This window comes from Chenopodium quinoa, unplaced genomic scaffold (assembly GCF_001683475.1).
Source record: "Chenopodium quinoa cultivar QQ74 unplaced genomic scaffold, ASM168347v1, whole genome shotgun sequence".
Taxonomy (NCBI): domain Eukaryota; kingdom Viridiplantae; phylum Streptophyta; class Magnoliopsida; order Caryophyllales; family Amaranthaceae; genus Chenopodium; species Chenopodium quinoa.
Window position 1 is genome coordinate 81500 of NW_018743136.1, and position 18701 is coordinate 100200.

The 18701-nt window shown below is 33.1% G+C and overlaps 1 long non-coding RNA gene and 1 pseudogene across 1 annotated transcript; both read left to right on the forward strand.

Moving 5' to 3' along the window:
• Positions 1-2885: 2885 nt before the first annotated feature.
• Positions 2886-6744, forward strand: LOC110732032. Its single transcript, XR_002513420.1, has 3 exons — positions 2886-4053; positions 4254-4409; positions 5929-6744. It is a non-coding gene; the product is annotated as an uncharacterized LOC110732032 (long non-coding RNA).
• A 1119-nt stretch (positions 6745-7863) lies between these two features.
• LOC110732031 lies at positions 7864-13108 on the forward strand (annotated as a pseudogene).
• The last annotated feature ends 5593 nt before the right edge of the window (positions 13109-18701 follow it).

Below are 18701 nucleotides of genomic sequence, written 5' to 3' on the forward strand. Positions count from 1 at the left end.
ATATCTTATTCATCTTATTCCAATTTCTGGATCAAAAGATATGATAAAAACAAAAACCGCAAAAACTGCTGTCTATCGCAAGAGTTTTATCCGATTCGAATTCTTATCTTTTCTTGATTCTTCGACCCTCTTTTTTTCTATAAGTAGAGGTAATATCTCCCCTTTTTTCAAGGAGGAACAATCTTGATCATCAAATCCTTCTCTCTTTCACACCAAAAATCATTCTCTTCTCTCTCTCCTATATTCTAAGCCTTAAACCTATATTCCTAATTACATCATTCATCCCTTAACCACTCCAAGGAGTCTATACTAAACCCGAGGTTCCGTCCTTAAACCAACGCGTGAAAGGTATAAATAACTGAGGGTTTGGACCAAATCAAATCTATATTTAATTAATTTAATTGTTTTAATTTAATTGTTTTAATTTGATTTATATTTTTATTGAAGTTACTAACAGTTTATTCATGATGTAGAAATTTAAAGGAACATGCGGAATGTGAGTAATTAATTAATTTAATTACTCTTTTTTATTTTAATATTGCTAGTATCATGATTAGGTTATTTTATATTTGATTTGACTCACATTATTATTGTCAAATTGCTTCCAATATAATTGAGAATTCTATTATGTTTATTGATCACCATATTGCATGTTTAAAGGGAATATGTAATTGAAAATCACGCCTAAATAAGATAATTTGGACAACCGGTTTAGGTTCCTTTTTAATCTTATCGTTTAATCAAGTGATCACTAATATTTTAGAATTATGTGTTGCATTAATATTAAACCAATTTAGCTTAATAATAGTTTGGAGCAAATTGAATCTTTGTTTGTATGCCTTTGAGATCGCAGGAATCACTTTTCACTATAAGAATCGAGTAGAGGCCAATACGGGCGAATGTGACTCCATGACTCACTTCGTACCATCATCCCGGATCCTCCTTTCGTGGTTCCGAACCATATGGAGTTAGTAATATCATGGATTATGAATGGGGTGTAACCTTCACGGGTCAATCGTTGTTTTCTTCGTTGTCCCTTATTCATGGTTGCCTTAAATGATCCGTGAACGGTTTACAAGTTCCTTAAAAACTTGTTGGCGGCTCCCTACTTTCCTTGTCCCTAATCGTATACGTCAATTCCCACTTCCTAAGAGTGCCAAGCATATTCACCACATGCCTTTACGTAGGCGCACTTCGAGCGACGCCTACAGTAATATACTAATATCATGATTTTTTGAACGAATGAAGCATAGCATGAGTATAATAATGTGTACAAATCATTAGTATCATCCCTAATGAAAAACTAAAGTGTTAAAAAGTTAATCATTACTCTGCAAAATAAATCTAGAAGGTTGATATAAACCTCAACCTTTTATGATAATATTACTTTCCATCCACCAAAATATTGAAATCAATGACCCAACCAGTGGTGAGCTAAATAACGTTTATATGGAGTGAGTCCAATAGTGAGCTTAAAAAAACATTTATAAGGGTGAGTGGACTGAGTTGGGAAGTCAGTGATGAGCTAAATAAACGTTTATATGGGGTGAGTCCAATGGTGAGCTAAAGAAACGTTTATAAGGGTGAGTGGGAATGGGATGGGAAGTGCCAGGTTTATATATGGTGTTTGACTTTAACTATGTGCTATTATGAAATTCATGATAGACTTCATAAAATTCTATCAAGAAAATCATTTTTTTTTTATTTTTTTATTCTTATATCATGACAGACTTCATAAATTATACCTTGTAAATCAATTTTGTTTAACTTTTTTTTTATAATTATCTAAAAATGAATAGATTTGTTTTCTACTTATTTAATCTTTATATTATATTATATATATTCTGTTTTTTAAATTATATTTTTCTATGTATGGAATATTATAAATCAACTACCCCACTTTATCATCTACTAATTAAATTCTCAAAAAAAAAAAAACTATTCTTTTGCTTTATATCCAAAAACGTTTATGTTAATGTATGTAATATCATTGTGCTAAATCAACCTACTTTATCTTCTATTAATTAAATTTTCAAAAAAGTCTATCTTTTGTTAAAAAAATCTTGTTATCTTTTTAATTTACTTATCTATGTTAACTTACAAAAACTATCTAATTTATTTTAGTTTATAATAATGCTTGAATATAAACTCTCAAATCCTATTCGTTAATTTTGCTTATGTGGAAATTGATTTTTTTAATTCTAAAATAAACTGTAAATCTATTTTTTCAATGGTCGAAATAATGACTTTGCTTATGTGGCGCTCCAAATGCTCTCGAAAAATGCCTACTTTATTTATATATATTAGATTAGATTAGATTGTATAAAATATTATTCTATTTTTTTTTATTTTTGTTTTGGTGTTCCACCTGGTTCCTTTAGACTAATTCAGATTCGGGGCTCAATTTTATAATAAATTAAGATTCAAACTTTTTTTAATGCCATTCAAATATATATGAGGATTTTTTGATAGATTTTTAATTAATATTATAATTCATTGTAAAATTTTGAAATAGTCGTGTGTGACACGGGGCTTAATCTAGTTGTAGTCAATTTCGAGTTAGTTTAAGGTTAAAATATACAAAAACTAGATGAAGCCCGTGCATTGCACGATTTATTTGTATTTTTTAAAACAAACATGTTTTGTATATATTTATGTGATAAAGTTTTTTATTTTATTTGTTGAACATAGTATATCATAATAAAATTCCTAATTGCAAAAGATAATACATTATATTTAATTAATTTAAAATTTGAAATCTCATTTGCCAATTTTGCTTATGTGGCATTTTAATTATTTAATTTTAAAAGAATTTACAAATCTTTACTTGGTTGACTATCATTAAAATGTATAATCGTACCTAACACGTCAAGAATATTTTATCCTACATGACTCTCTAAAAACTCGGGAAAAATTCCCCTTTATATATATATATATATGCTCGTGCGATCCACACGGCTTTGTTTTTGTCTTTTTTTTTTATTTTTTTTATTTTGATTAAATAAGAATAGATAATGTCATTAATACAAAGACATTTATTATTCTAATATGGATAAGCTATTGCAATTGTTTTCAAAGAAAAAAGAAAAACTATTACAATTAATTAAAAAGATACTTTTTTATTACAAATATAAAAATAAAATTTCCAAGTTCAAAGTATTCACTTTTCTTCACCTCTATGTAAAGTTTATTTTTTTATTTTTTTATTTTTAAATTTGTAGTTGTGGTACATGTATCTTGGGCTTCCCATGAATGATGCTCGCAGAATTATTCTATTCCCCTCTATCTTCAGCCCCAATTATTTAGTATGTAGTATGTCCTTTTTCTCTAGTTACGGTACATGTACCTTGGGTCTCCGATGAATGATGGTGGCAAGATTATTCTTTTTCCGTCTTTGGCCGTTGTAGTTGTATTTTTGTTTACCCATTGCATCCCTAATGGTATTGTAAATTTTTACTTTAAGTTGTGGCTGATGTTCTCGAAGATCCTCACCATATGGGTTAAACAAAAGGTATTATATCCCTAACCCTTTAAAAAGAGGGAACTTCTCCAAATGAAAGTAATAGTGATATGAGTCACAAGTCGATGAAAATTACTATTCATACGTTGCAAAATTGCAAGAGTTTGACCAACTTGCATTTGGATGCAATTTCATTTAATTTGTTGAGTCACCAAATTATTTCTCCCTAATTTCCTCCCTTCCATTCATTTCCCTTCTGTCACGCTATTGTGCTTCCTCTTTCATTTGATTAATTAATAAAAAAAAAAAAAAAAGGGAACTGTCTTGCTGCTTCTCCATTTTCGCCCAGCCTCTTCTATTATTGCAACCCGTCTTCTCCATCCTCGTCTCTTCGAGACTCCATTGAAGCCATACTCTGAATCCTCTCCTCTCCATTGAAGTTGTACTCTAAATCTTTTCCCTCTCCACTGAAGTCGTTCTTTAAATTCTCCATTGAAGCTGCACTCTTAATTCTCCATTGAAGTCATACACTAAATTCTCCCTTGAAACGGTTTCGATCTGAGCTTTTTGCTCTCCATTGAATCGATTCTTAGGTAAATTGTTTTTTTTCCTGTAAAGCATCATCGACTATCAATTTCACAATCTATGGTTTGCTTTTAATTTTATTTTCATTATTTTTAATTTTAGGTAACTGATTTATTAAGGTATTGCTGCAAACGTCAATTGTAGAATAGGGTTTATCGAACCCCTAAATTAATTTTTATCTGTAGTTTGTTCACTACTTTAATTGCAGTTGTAAACGTCAATTGGAGACTAGGGTCAATCGCAACTCTATTGAAGCCACCAGATCTTTTTCTTTCTCAAGAATGGTGGTGAGAAGGAGTCCTCTGCTACGCGCATTGTTGAGATCGAAGAATCACCTGATCAAAGAGCTGTAGTTTTGTGTCAGGTATAATTTAATGTTCTTTTGTGTATACATTTTGTGTTTGTTTGGTTTAATTGAAGTTATGATATAGTAAAATGAGTAAATTATTTAATTTTATTAATTGGTATTTTGAGATGCTGTATAATATATGATTTTGAAGTATTTTGATGGATTGTTGTTGATAATGTGATGAATAATGGTGTTGGGTAAACCTAAGTTGAGTTACTAGACTATGTAATGTAGGTATACCTGTTTTTGCTGAGTTGATAAGGTGATCACTGAGATTGAAAGTGATGAACTTCGAATCATAGATAAGATATTGAGGTATGTGAACTGGTTTTTGAGATGTTAGAATATCTTAGGTGGTGGTATATGTAGACTGCAATGCCGTAAAAATGATTGATCTAATAGGGAAGTTGATCTCACCAATTTATGACAATGTTAGAGGATTGTGTAGGGTTTTGATTGATTCGTTGTTTATGTTGGCTTTTTAAGTAGTTATTACTTATTTTTGGCAAATGAGAGTTTGGACTAGGAAAAGAGACCTACCTCTAATCATTGATGCAGAACATTGGTGATATAATCACTAGTAGAAAAATACAAAAAGGCAACCCCCAAATGGCACCGGTTCAGGCCAAACCGGTGCCAAAAATCGGCCTACAATTGGGCGGGGATTTAGACCAAGAACAATGGCATCGGTTTAGCTCAAACCGGTGCCAAAAATAAAAAGGCCACCGGTTTGAACCGGTGCACCAAAAAAAAACCCGCCTTTTTCCTTTATATACCCTAAGCTAACATACTTCCTTCTCTCTCCTCTAAACTCGGCGCCTCTCCTCCTTCTCTCTCCTCTGAACTCGGCGTTCCTCTCCTCCCCTTCTTCTCTCTCCGACCTCTCTCCCCTCTCTGTCGTCTCTGTCCTCTTCTTTCGATCTCCGATCTCTCTTTTGTCTCGATCTCCGACCTCTCTTCTGTCTTCTGCCCACCACCACTGACGCCACTAACCACCGCCGCCACCAAGTCCGCTTATTTTCAGGTCAAATTTGAGGTTAGTGCATGTTTCTGGGTTTATTTATTCGGGGTAAGGGTTTCTGGGTTTAATTATTTATGTTATATGCCTTAATTTTTTTGGGTTTGATTGTTGTAATATTGTTCAAAATTGATTGGTGTAATTGATTTTGAAATTATTTGGGTTAATTGATTTTGTCATTTTTTGCACTTAATTGATTTTTCGAAATTTCTGGGTTTAATTGATTTTCGAAAGTTTTGGGGTTAATTGATTTTCTGGGTTTGCTGGGTTTAAGTGATTGCTGGGTTTGATTGATTTTCGAAAGTTTTGGAGTTCGTAGATTTGCTGGTTTTATTGGGCGATTTATTTGAGTTTTCTGGGTTGAATTTCATTATAATTCATTGTTTGGGCGATTGATTTGCTAGGATTTATTTGGGCGACTGATTTTCTCTTTCTCTTTCATACATGAGTTTTCTGGGTTATTGTTTTTCGTATTTTTTTTTAGTTTTAATAATTTCTAGGTTTTAATTGATGCAGGTGTTAATTCATGCAACAAGGATTCAAGACTTTGATTTAGGAATATTGTTTTGATGTTGTAATATTTTTTTGGGTTTTTCTACGTGGTACCCTTGAGTTTTTGAGTTTTCTACCTTGTACGCTCCTAAATTCAAATTTCTTTAAGGTGACCTTGAGTTATTAGTTTATTTTACATTATACCCTTAAGTTTTTGGATTTTTCTACATGGTACCCTTGAGTAGTGAAATAAATGGCTCTAAATTAATTTGACTCAAACCCACACCATCCAAACGACTTATTTAGCACCATCAAAGACACAACTAGCATGTTTATTGCAAAAAAAAAAAGGACTAACAACTTGAGTCCCTCTAAAACAAGCTCTTTTAGTTAAAGTAGGAGAAAAAAAAAAAGTTCTTATCTTCCATCTCAAATAATCGTACAAGAGTTCTACTAAATAGCAAATAATGAAGATTGGTGATTCCTCCATCTAATATAAATATAGAAGTGGTAAATAGATCATTTAGATGGCGTCGGTTTGAGTTAAATTAAGTTAGAGTCATTTAATTTACAACTCAAGGGTACCATGTAGAAAAACCCAAAAACTCAATGCAAGGGCACCTTGTAGAATTTAGGATTTAGAAGGGTACAATGTAGAAAACTCAATAACTTAGGGGGTACCATGTAGAAAAATCCTATTTTTTTTGTTGTACAATATCAATTTCTGAGTTGAATTTCATTATAATTCATTGTAATTTTTTAATTTTTTTTTGTATTGTACAATAACAATTTACTTGTTGAATATAATGTGATTATATTTCATTGTTTTTGCTTCTGTTATATCGATTACTAATGTTTGGTTTGTACTCCGTATTTTACCATTTATTTTTGTTTGGTTCGTATTTCTGATGTTTGTTTTTATATTATTTTTATTATTATTGCAAGAAAAAAGTAAAAAAAAAAAAACAATACCAAAAGGTACCGGTTAACCGGTGCCTAAAAGAGCTGCCACTTAAAAAATAATATTTCGCGAAACTATTTAAGGCATCGGTTATCCGGTGCCAAAAAGGGGGGTAATTGGAACCCCCACATTGGCACCGGTTCAAACCGATGCCTTAAGCCGGGTTTGAACCGGTGCCCTTTGCTATTTTTCTACTAGTGAATGTGAACTACTATTAGGATACACAGAGTCAAAATCTGGGTTTGTCACTTGGTGTTTGAGAGAGCAGGCCTTGATTTTTGCTAAGGCTTTTTATTCCTTGGCATGTATTTTTTATATTGTAGTAGCCAGTGGGAGAATTCTAGACGTTGGGAGTATTCAAAATAGTTTGATTAGTCATTAGCTAGATAACACCATTAGTAGTGTGCCATGAAGTGGCAGAAAAATATCCGGAAGTTAGTTAAATGCTTAGTGGTTTTGTCTTCAAAGGAGTGAGTAGTAGCTAGAGCTCCCCTTTCATTGTTCATATAAAGGGAATTCTTATCTATCTTTAACTTTTTTGAATTCCTTTGTGACAGATATTCCGTTGTGGCAGTGTAATCATATTTACTCACCTATTTGAATCTCCATTGTCAAAGAGTTTATTCATGCACCCCCATTCAAAATAAGAAAAAAAAGGATATACTCCACATTTTATACATTCTTTTGGTGCACCTTTAGCTGCCAAGCATAATCATTTTACCCCACAATTTTATATGGAAATAACTTGACATTTATTACAACAATCCGAATTACCATATGATTAGTGTTTGCACAAGTCTTCTCACTGAATGTATATTCTAGGCATGTTGTGTGCAACATGTTTTTCTTGTGAAGTGACATCTCTATTTCTGCATTTATTGATGTTACAGGACATTCTGATCCAGTAAAGTTAAAGGAAGGTGCAAAATCTGTGCAGCGCCTGTCTGATGATGACCTGAAGAGGCGCCAAATAGAAATCAAGGTGTTTATCTTTTAGTACTCAAAATTCTATAAACAAAACATAATGGTCTTTTCTATATCATTACTTTTGCCTTCTTGTTTTCTTTGGTGAAGAATTTAAATTTTATGTAGCTTGCATTAAGTTACTCCTTGTTCAACTGTCTTACCTTGCTACTTGTAGATCTTTTGAAAAAGAACATTGTCTATAATTTAGCTAATATCTTGTGTTTATGCCTTCTCTCAGCAACATATTTACTTATATTTACTAATAGTGACAAATTAAAGATGTGCTAAACATTATAGGTGTGAAGAAGTGTTTTACACACTTGACAAATTAAGATGTCACTGCTTTCATCATAAGTTTTATAACCTTCCCGTTAGTGCAACATGTTCCTGTTCACTCGAGATGATTTCACTTAGTAGAATTCCTTCTACTGTTCTTGTTATAAATTCCAATATTTGTTCTCTTGTGGCAATACACCTGAATCTTTGGCACTGCTACTCCGTATTAGATCTAACATGTGTATGTCTTGTGTCCAAGAATTAATGGAAAAGTTAAAAATGCCTTCAGATGCAGAGCTGATGAAAATTGCAATAGATGACTTGAATAATTCCTCTCTGTTTTTGGAAGACCGCCTTCGTGCTCTGGAAGAGCTGTTGACACTTGTTGAGCCTATTGACAATGCCAATGGTATGTTCTGTACACAGAAGCTTAATATTGCAATTTTAGGGTTCCAACTCTTTATTTATACCAATCTTTATCCTGTTGCAGTTTAGACTGTTAGATTTCTTTGAACTTTTAAAGTAATATTTTAGAACCTTGAAGACCAGGACTGCAGGATATACTCTACAATAGCGCTTTATATTCTCTGTACTCGACTGTGGAATTTGTTAGAGATGCATCGACATGTTTTTTGACATTTTAATCTCTAGCAAACTCTCCTCACCTTCCCACTCCCACCCCAATTTGGAGTCTTCTAATTTTGTCCCCCAAACAAACCATTTTTAGCTCCAACATTAGTCAGCATTGTTTTATTGTTATAGTGTGTTGACAAAAAGATTTTGTTTGTTTTACTTTGGATAGGGCTTTCTAGGTGGTTAATACTTCTTTCGTCATTTTACAACAGATTTGAACAAACTTGGGGGTCTTGCCGCTGTTATAAGATAGCTTGACAATGCTGAGCCAGATGTAAGGAAACTTGCTGCTTGGATTCTTGGAAAAGCATGTCAGAACAATCCAGTTGTTCAGAAGCAGGTTAGCTTATCTGTTCTTCACAAGTAATTCTGCATTTTTGCTGCAGGATACAACCGTATGTGTTCACTATACATTAATGAAAATGCATTATGAACAGGGAACCTCACTAATGGCTAAAAGATGTTTGTTCATGTTATATGATAAGTTTACTTGTGGATTTCAGGTTTTGGATTTTGGTATACTGGCGAAGCTCTTGGAGATGGTGAAATCTGATGCTGTGGAATAGGCCAACAAAGCATTGTATGCAGTTTCTACCTTAGTCAGAAACAATTTAAATGGCCAGGAGAATTTTTACGCGGAAGCTGGAGACTTGACGCTTAAGGGTAAATTAGGATAATTTTGGTGGTATCTGACTTATCCAACTAACACCTTAATTATCTGCTCATCATATTCTGGAAACATAAAATTAAAGATAAATACTAAAGAAAGACCATATTGATGGAAACATGGAACTAAAAGAGAGTTGGGTTCCCTTGGCTATTATTAGGGCATGCTTAGCTTTAATTTTAAGAGGGCTTGAAAGTTGCATTAATGTTCTCTTCTTTGCAGGATATACTGAGCAATTCTACCTTTGACATCAGACTACGCCGAAAATGCGTCTTTCTTATTGGTGATTTGGCAGAGTCCCAATTACAGAATGCTGATCAGACAGAGCTTCCCTTGTTCAGAGATCACGTTTTTCTTAAGGCGATAGTTAATTTAACATCGTCAGATGACCTTGATCTCCAAGAAAAGGTACCCTTTTAATTTTGTTATTTGTGAATCTGAATCGATAATGTGCTTGTTGAACATTCACACCCCAAATTTCTCAATTTTTTTTTTCGTTGTTCGGATGTCATTTCGCCCAATTACCCTTGTTGGATCCTTGGCAATTGGACATTTCACTCTGACGCCTCATTTTGGTAAAAAACAATGGAAAATCAATCTAAAAACGTATCCGTTTTGGACCCTCGACACTCGGACATATGTGGGACACTTATTCAAAATCATGAAATTTTTTCACAAAATAGCCAGGTCGGACACGTATTCGTGCCAGACATAGTACCCGAGTCAAAGTAACATAGATGGTAAATGAGTATATATGAGAATGTGCTCCTTGTTTAGTTGGTTTCAAGGGAGAAACGAAAGTCATTGTATGGAAATGGAAGAACTTATAAGCAGTGATTTCCATTCCTCCAATTCTCCAATATATTTTATACCTCTATTTAGCAATGCATTTTCTTGTCGTTAGGGCTGATTTATCCCAGTGATTCAAAATGAGATAGCAACTTTAGGTCCTCTGGTCAATTTGAGATTTTGGTTTAACTCTTCCTGTCCAATTTAGCTCCTAACTAATTAAATAGGAAGCATCTAATAGTAGCCATAAAGTTGAGTTGATAAGATCGGTGAGCAGTATTTGTTTAGTTTGTGGTGACTTTGTGCCGAAATCCTGGATGTTGGTATAGTTTAGATCTCGAGCTGTGGTTTTTCCTCGTGCATTATGATGAGTTGATTACTAGATTTGAGCTATTATTATGGGGTCTGAGGATATTTTATGAGTTGTTATGTATGGTAAGTCCAGTTATTTGGACGAAAGACTTTACAAGAAGTTTCGGTTTATCGAAATTTAATTTTTAGTGTACTCAATTTAGGATAATTCTAAAGGATAATATTAAACTATTAGTTATAATCATTTAATTAGTGATTATTAAACTATTTTATGTCTCAATCGTGCCACCTTTTGGAAGGAGTTATTTCATTTAAGCGTAAAAGAAAATAGAATGAAATTAATTTGAAATTTGATTATTTTGCAGAATTATTAGGTTTCGATGGAAGTCCGTCAATGGCGATTGTCAATTTTACTAAGCTTCCAGCCGATTCCCCTCATTTCCCCTCCTCTGATCGTGATGATTGCAACTCTCAGGTAACTTCTTTCTCTCTCTTTTCTAATTGCGTGTTTTTCAAGCGTTTGTGATTTTTTCCCTAAATTTGAATGATGGAGCGCGTTTGGGTGAGCTTGGTAATTAAGCATTCTTTATGAATGATGAGCTTGGTATATGCTGTACTGGAGGTCTGGAGTAATGACCCTTGTAGGACTGTTATCTGATAATCTAGAGGTTATGAAATTTGATAATCACTCTGTTATGAAAGTTTATTGCTGATAATTTGTGATAAAATTACAGCAGCTTAAGTATATGTTCATAGTAAGGTAATAATTTTTGTCTTTCGCAAAAGTTTTTTTTGTTTGAATTGAACAATTATTGGTTTGATTAAATGAGGTAATAATGAAATCTGAAACTTTGATGAATTTATGGACTTTTATTTCGAATTTAGTGTTGAATTGGGTGTTGATTATAATATTTGTTTGTATATGATGAGTTAATGGAAAGGCTTGCAGTGTAAATGTATATGTGCTTATGTATTAGTTTCGTAGGAATTAGATTTTGAATTTCATAGGATTGTGTTTAAGAATGTCTTAGTTATATCCACCTTAGTTATATTCACTTTCGTAGAAGAGCTCACAATTACTCATGGTTAGTATTCTTACTACTAATTGTGGGGGAATTCATAGGAGGAGTCATTACCGTGAAGAAATTGGAAGAATTTAGGAGTACATGTCAGTGGAGAGGGTGAGCAAGAACAGGAGAGAATTTGACCAAGCAAAAGGTTGAGCAATTGAGGTATGTTATATTTACTCCATACAAATTACAAAGCATGAAATTGGGTCAGCAAAACACATTGATCATAGATTTCATACACTTTTTAATCGAACCCCAAACGCCTGTGTTTTTTTGTTTTAAAGTTTAAATTGGAGCTGGGTTCAAACTCGATTATCTGGTTTAAATTTTGGTCATCTTGGTTTTTTTTAAATAATATTTATTTTTTATTAGGTTGCCAAGTTTCATTGGAGATGATGTAGCCACAAGTCCTTCAAGGTTGAAATTAAATCTAAAATTCTAATGGCAATCACTCTTCTATACACTTTGTTTATTTCCTCTTTAAATTTGTGATTATTTGGTTCAATTAATAGCCGTATGGTATACAATCGATGCTTAAGTAAGGCCATTGCAATCTCAGTGGGGTCGAAGAAGCTGTCCGTAAGAATATCAAAGCTTGTAAACACTTATTGACATTACTCTGGCCTTAATGGTATTCCTCTTTCTCTATCTTAGATCACATTTTTCTGGGTCTTTTTTCTGATTTACAATGTGGGTTATTGCTTATTTCTTAAATTTGTTCTCATGTAAAAACCCCATTTTGATTGTTTGTCCAATGATTTTTTCTTTGTCTGTGAAGTGAGTAACAGGGGAAGATGGAAAACTTGAATGGGAACTGAAGTGGAAATTGGAAAGGTTGGAAACTGAAGTGAAAAGATTAATGGCCAGCGAAAGGGCAGCATTAAGTGAGTTTCACAATTCTCCCAGGCATTCAGTTTTCAGTATCCTTTTATTCTTTGGCTGGTATTTTTCTTTGTTTATTTATGTTTATTCTATTTCTCATGTTTATTATTTTGGTGTTTATTGTGGTGAAATTGAATTTTGGTATTTGTGTTTTGTTTATTTATGCAATTAGACTGAAAATGTGTTGATGGGTATTGTTAGATTTCCGTTTAGAGCGGTAAAAAAATTGAATTTAGCTATGCACTTTGATCCAAAAGTGGATACTATACTCAGATAGTTCAATATGTTCCCCATTTCGATTTCTTGATTATCCATGTTTAATTCTGATTTGAGTTTCTCTGGTTTGATGCGAGTATTGGTGAGAAACTAGGAAAACGATTATTCATACTATATCCACTGGTAACTGAAATTAGCTTTACCTTGACTTAAAAATTTCTGTACATGGTGACAACATGGCTGATAATATTCATTTACGGGCTATAATAATAAATTTATAGTGTTGTAAATGTTATTAAATCTGTAAGGGTAGCTCAAAAGATTGGAATTTTCACTATTTTCTTGGATGTGACTGATGATCTGCATGCTAAAAAAAATCACAAATTCCTTAGATGAATATTTTTGCAATGATTAATTTTTTATTTTTGGATAATTGAGCACCCAAGGTAATTTATATATATATATATATATATATATATATATATATATATATATATATATATATATATATTTGATACAATGCAAGTATGATGTATGAGAGGATAAGGTGAATGAATATGTTCTTGTGCCCTATCTCTTAGTCTCTCCTCCATTGAAGCGTACTCTTAATTCTCCATTGAAATGGCTTATGACTTTGTGAGCTTTCTCTCCTCTATTGAAGGAGCTTCTAAGGTAAATGAATTTCTTAATTAGCGAATATTAGTTTCATAATCTAGGGTTTATCGTTGATTAATACCAAGAATGAGGCAGGGAGAGGTCATGGGAGTTTCCCGAGGACTGTTTTTCCCCTCTCCTTAGATGACTATTGGTTACAGTGGTTGTCTTTCGCCGTTGATTTATCTAGACACTATTAAAATGGTCCTCAAACCATCGGATGCCAGAACTCTAGCTGCTTTATCTGTCTTTGTGAGCCATGACTACATGCTCCTTGATCTTCTTGCAGACTACATAAATCACCAGCCATTAAAGACTGTGATGAGAGTACACCATTCAAAGTGTTTAATATGAGTTTGGAGAATTTTGAGGTTTTGGGTAATTTTATCCATTTGGCTTTGTAGAAAGATCAATTGTTGGTTTATTTAAAACGAAGTATAATTTTTATTATGGTTTGGTTCGGTTGGAATTTCGAATTTGGAAATTATTTTCCCTAATTTGATTGATTACCGCCATGGTTGATTTTACCACCTCGAATTTCTCCACCGAATTGTTTGATGAAATGTGAAACTGAGCCTCTTGTTTAAAAAATAAATGAAATGTGAAACTGAGCCTCTTGTTTAAAAAATAAATGGAAGCTGCATTGTTGAATTTTGGTTTAATATACTACGTATATAGGACTAATTCCTATAACTTTTTTAATGTGTTTGTTGAGCAGGTGCCTGGAACTTGGTGTTGGCTGCTTGAAGTATCAAGAGTCCATGTTGTTTTGCAGTTTTTCTTTATGTTTTGTTTGCCAGAATCCCCCTGATGGCTACACATGAAGGTCAGAAGCCTATTTAAATCATTTATAACCATTCTTGATTTAATAACTTTGAGAAATATTAAGTGAGATCAATATTTGCTATTTTGCAAAAAGATTAGCCCTGGGTCACGGAGATTCTGTCGAAGATTTATGACCCATTTAGGCTGGAAGACAAGCTTGATTTGCCTGTTGCTGCTAAGGAGGAATACAAACAAAAAGTTTTCAGTATTATGGATGTGTTCATAATTAAAGAAATTCAGCTTGCATTTCTTGCTGGTGGTGGGCTTATGGTTATAAGTTCATATTCAACGGTTGAAGTATGTTGCTTCCATTGTGCATTACTTGTTCTTTTGGCTCTCCTTGTAGGTGAAGGCTAAGATGATATAGAAAGGACTTCAGAGAAGAGGCATGAAAACTGAAGCTCTTTTCAAGAGACTGTTATAGAACATAATAGCTTTTAAATGACATGACAAAAATATAAATTATCAAAAAGAGAATATCTTAAACACATTTATTAGAACGATGAGAGGGGGAAAAGTCGAAGGAGCGAGGAGTGGTGGGGGTGGGGGTGGGGTAGAAAGTACTAAGAACTGTGTTATCAAGACCATAATAGAAGGGTGAAAGGGAGAGAAGAGGGAGCAAAGGGGTAAGAGAGATGCAGCGGATAAGGGAACAAAAGGGTTAGAGGGAGATTGGGAAAATGTGATGGTGACGGTGACGGTGCGAGAGAAAGATGTGAGAAAGAGATGGAGCATTGGAGGAGGTCAATTATAAAATGAGGAAGCCATAAACAATATTAAAAGACTTTTTCGCAAAATCACAAAAGACTTGAGTGATAGAAAGAGTAGGGGGAAAGGGATTTAGAGGCAATAGGGGGAGCAAGTGATATGGAGCTTATTTTTGTTCTGTGTATGCTAAATGAAAAGTGTTAGTATAGTTTTAGATTTACATATAGAAAATGGATATTAATGTATTCTCACTTAAACAAGTCAGATTCACAGTAATTAGATAGGGTTCTTCGATTGTGGATTATTCAACTATTGGTTATAATTACTCAAGTTATGAAAGAGATTTGTTTAGGGTAGTTTATGGGAAGTGCAGTGACAATGAGCAAGAGCACATCTAATAGTTTATGAGAAAAAGCTTGTAAGGGCTCGAGACAAGTATTTCTTATACTTGTAAATCAAATAAATTTGCTGCCGTTAATATGGGAAAGTAGAGAGGAGAGAGAGAGAGAGAGAATATGAGTTAAGAAAAAGACTAGGAGTCGAGGAAGAGTTGGGGAGTACCTTAAGAGACCATTTTAGAATGTAAATGAGGAAGAGAGACATAAATCTTATAGTAGCCTTTTAATTTTCTCACAACCATAAATGGCAAGTGAGTGAAGGACAGGCAAGGAGGGAGTATGCAATATTAATACGTTGGGACGTAGAGATCACTTTGAAATTATTTAAGCTCTACTTGCAATGGTAAGCAGCTTGATCACTTTGAAGTACAACCTATGTAATTAATAAATATTTATGTAATTACTAGATATAAATCTTATGTTTTTGCAGCATACCAAAGAACTAAATTAAGGGATATTCGACTTTTTTGCGCATAAATAGAGATAAATCCCAAATTTTGGGATTAATCTCCAGCTTACTAATGAACTAAATCTCTATTTAGAGCTTTGATGTCAAAACCTTTTCCCTCCTCAAATTTTATGTCTAAAGTATTTGGAATATCTACAATAGCCATGACAATAGTTTGTCATTTTAATAGCCCTTGAAATATTATCATTACTGCTATATGCCTTGTCATATTAGTTACTACTCTTCCATACTCTGTAAAATGTAATTCATACTAGAAGTGTTATAGTTGATGTCAACCTTCTATGTTTTAGTTACTTTTTGGTGAGTTGAGTTTTGATTTGTTTAACATGATAATTTGTAATTTTGGGTTTAGGTTTTAGTAGGATAAGGATGTCAGAGGAGTTTTTTGTATTTGGTTTTCAGCAAGAAGACGAGGAGATGTTTGTGCCCAATTTTGATGTGTTTGTCTATGGTTTGTGTTTCGAATTCCGACAGTCTAAGCTTCAATGGTGGTGTTACTTTTTATATGGGGCTAATAATAAGCTCATTTGCTCTGCTTTTTGTCAAATTTTAGGGCGAACAATGAGTTTAAGTTCAACTCGGTCGAGTGGAGGAGACTAAACCATTTTTCCTAGGTACCTCTTCTCGTAAAATATTGGAATAGGTAACTGATTCCCTTTTACTCTTTTTTTTTTTTTTTTTAAAACATTCCCTTTTGTTCTTTTAGTCGGTGGGTTAATATTCATCATTAAACTTAATCATGCCCTTCAAAAACTCTCAAATGTTCATAATATTGAATATCAAGAAAAAGAATTCAGATTATTTGAAGGACATGATTAAGTTTAATGATGATAATTGAATATTACTAGAGATGGAAACGGGTCGGACTCAGAGCGGATTATGCTAAATCCGACTCCGACCTGACAGGAAGTCGGAGGTTAACTCCGACATCCGACTCCGACTTCAATATCCGAGCTCCGACTCCGACTCCGATCCGACTCGACTTCGAGTTTTTTTTTTCATTATTCAATATACTTTGAGATGTTGGCCTATTTGGGCCTTTGCAACCCACACCCAATGCCACCATGACCCACACAAAAATCCACTATCTATTGGAGTCGGATAATCCGTTAAAGTCGGACATTTGTCGGAGTCGGATTTTTTTCTCGGATTTTTTGTAGGATCTGACTCCGACCCTCCTCTGACTCGGAGTCGGATTATTTTAACGGAGTCGAACTCGGATTACTTTTTTCTCGGACTCGGAGCGGATATTTTACCTCGGATCGGGGCGGAGTAGGGTCAAATCCGGACTAGATTGCCATCCCTAAATATTACCTACATTTCCACCTTTTTTTTTAAAACCTTTTAAAGTTGTTTATCAATGTTTCTTGCTTTGTTCGTGAAGAATCCTTAGGCCATCTCTAATTCGTTTAAAATTCAAAGGGAGGTTTCACTCACTGAAGCAAAATTTTGCATAATAAGTATTGCTTTGCCCTGCGTTTCTACTTTCTTATCTGAGGGGTTTCTTTACCAGATTTACCACTTACTTTGTGTAAAGAAAGATTATGGTTACTTGCTTCTGGTTGCGCTTCATATGGAATGGACTTGGTTGGGGATGCTGAGAAGATAAAATATGTAACTGAAGATGATGAAGAGATGGATGTTTTAGTTGATTATGTCCACCAAAGCATTTGAGATTATGCTATGTTAGATTAGTGTTTTTTTCATAGATCAGTGTTAGCATTGTATTTGGTTGAAATTAGGTTATGCTATGTCAGATTGAACATGAGTTAAAGTAGTTGATGATGATTTAACTAGAATTGTAGATGAATATGTTGATGATAATTATGCTATGTGGGTATAGTAATTCTCATCATCATACTCTCTAATTTGTTTTCTAAATTTTTTTTATTACCTAATACACAATTACACATTTCTATTACTAAATAACATTCTTTTGTAAAGCCTTAAATATACTTATATGTAACCAAAGCTAATTCACAATTGTGATAATTAACTTTTAGCAATTACTTGGTCCACATAATGTCATAATCTCACAATAGCTATCCAATCATTACCCTTAGATTAAATTTACCCCTTTTGCTCATCAATTCTTATCAAAATAATACGAATAATATAACACATGTAACTCCTACTTTACCTTATTTTCACCTTAAAAAATTACGCTTTTAACCTTAGGTAGTACGGCATAGTCAACTAAGATTAAGAACGGTGAAATGAGTCTAGAGTCAATAACATTCACTATGTATTTAAAACAAAAAATCAGTAGTCTTAAAATTCATGCATGCATGTGGTTTATATTTGATTTGAATTCGTAAAACAAACTAGAAGTTTTCATGTTTATTTTTCCGTTATGTCTCTTCCGAATACCTTATGTTAATAAATTTAGCGACAATTATTGGCAAAATTAAATGTCTTGCAATCTTACAAATTGATTTAACAAAAGAATTTCCACTTGAAAGCATTAAATCACGCAAATCTTAACGTTAAACATATAAACGTTGTGTGTTTTTTTTTTTTTTTTTTTTTTTTTTTTTTTTTTTTTTTTGTTGTAGTATCAAATATTTTAATCGTTTGATTTTCTGAAACGAATACTTACTTCACTGTGAAAGGCAATTACTGAACTATATTGTATAGTTTTTAATTGATAAAGGAAATAAAAAATGGGATGGGTATTATGGGAAACGAAAAATTATTACCCAAAACTCATGTTTCACTTCATGGATTACAAGCTAATAGATGCACGGAATTTGTGCGTGTGAATATAAGCCAATTGTTCCTAATAATAAGTTTCATTTCCCTTTCTTGTTAATTTTTTAAAAAAAAATTTAGATTGTAGATTTTTTATAGGGTAAATTTTTTTTTTGTTTTTTTTTGGGGAAAGTGAAATTTAGTACTCAAATTGATAGGGGTATTTTAGGAAAGTGAAATTTATTACTCAAAATTTCCTTTCACTTTATATATAGGATTA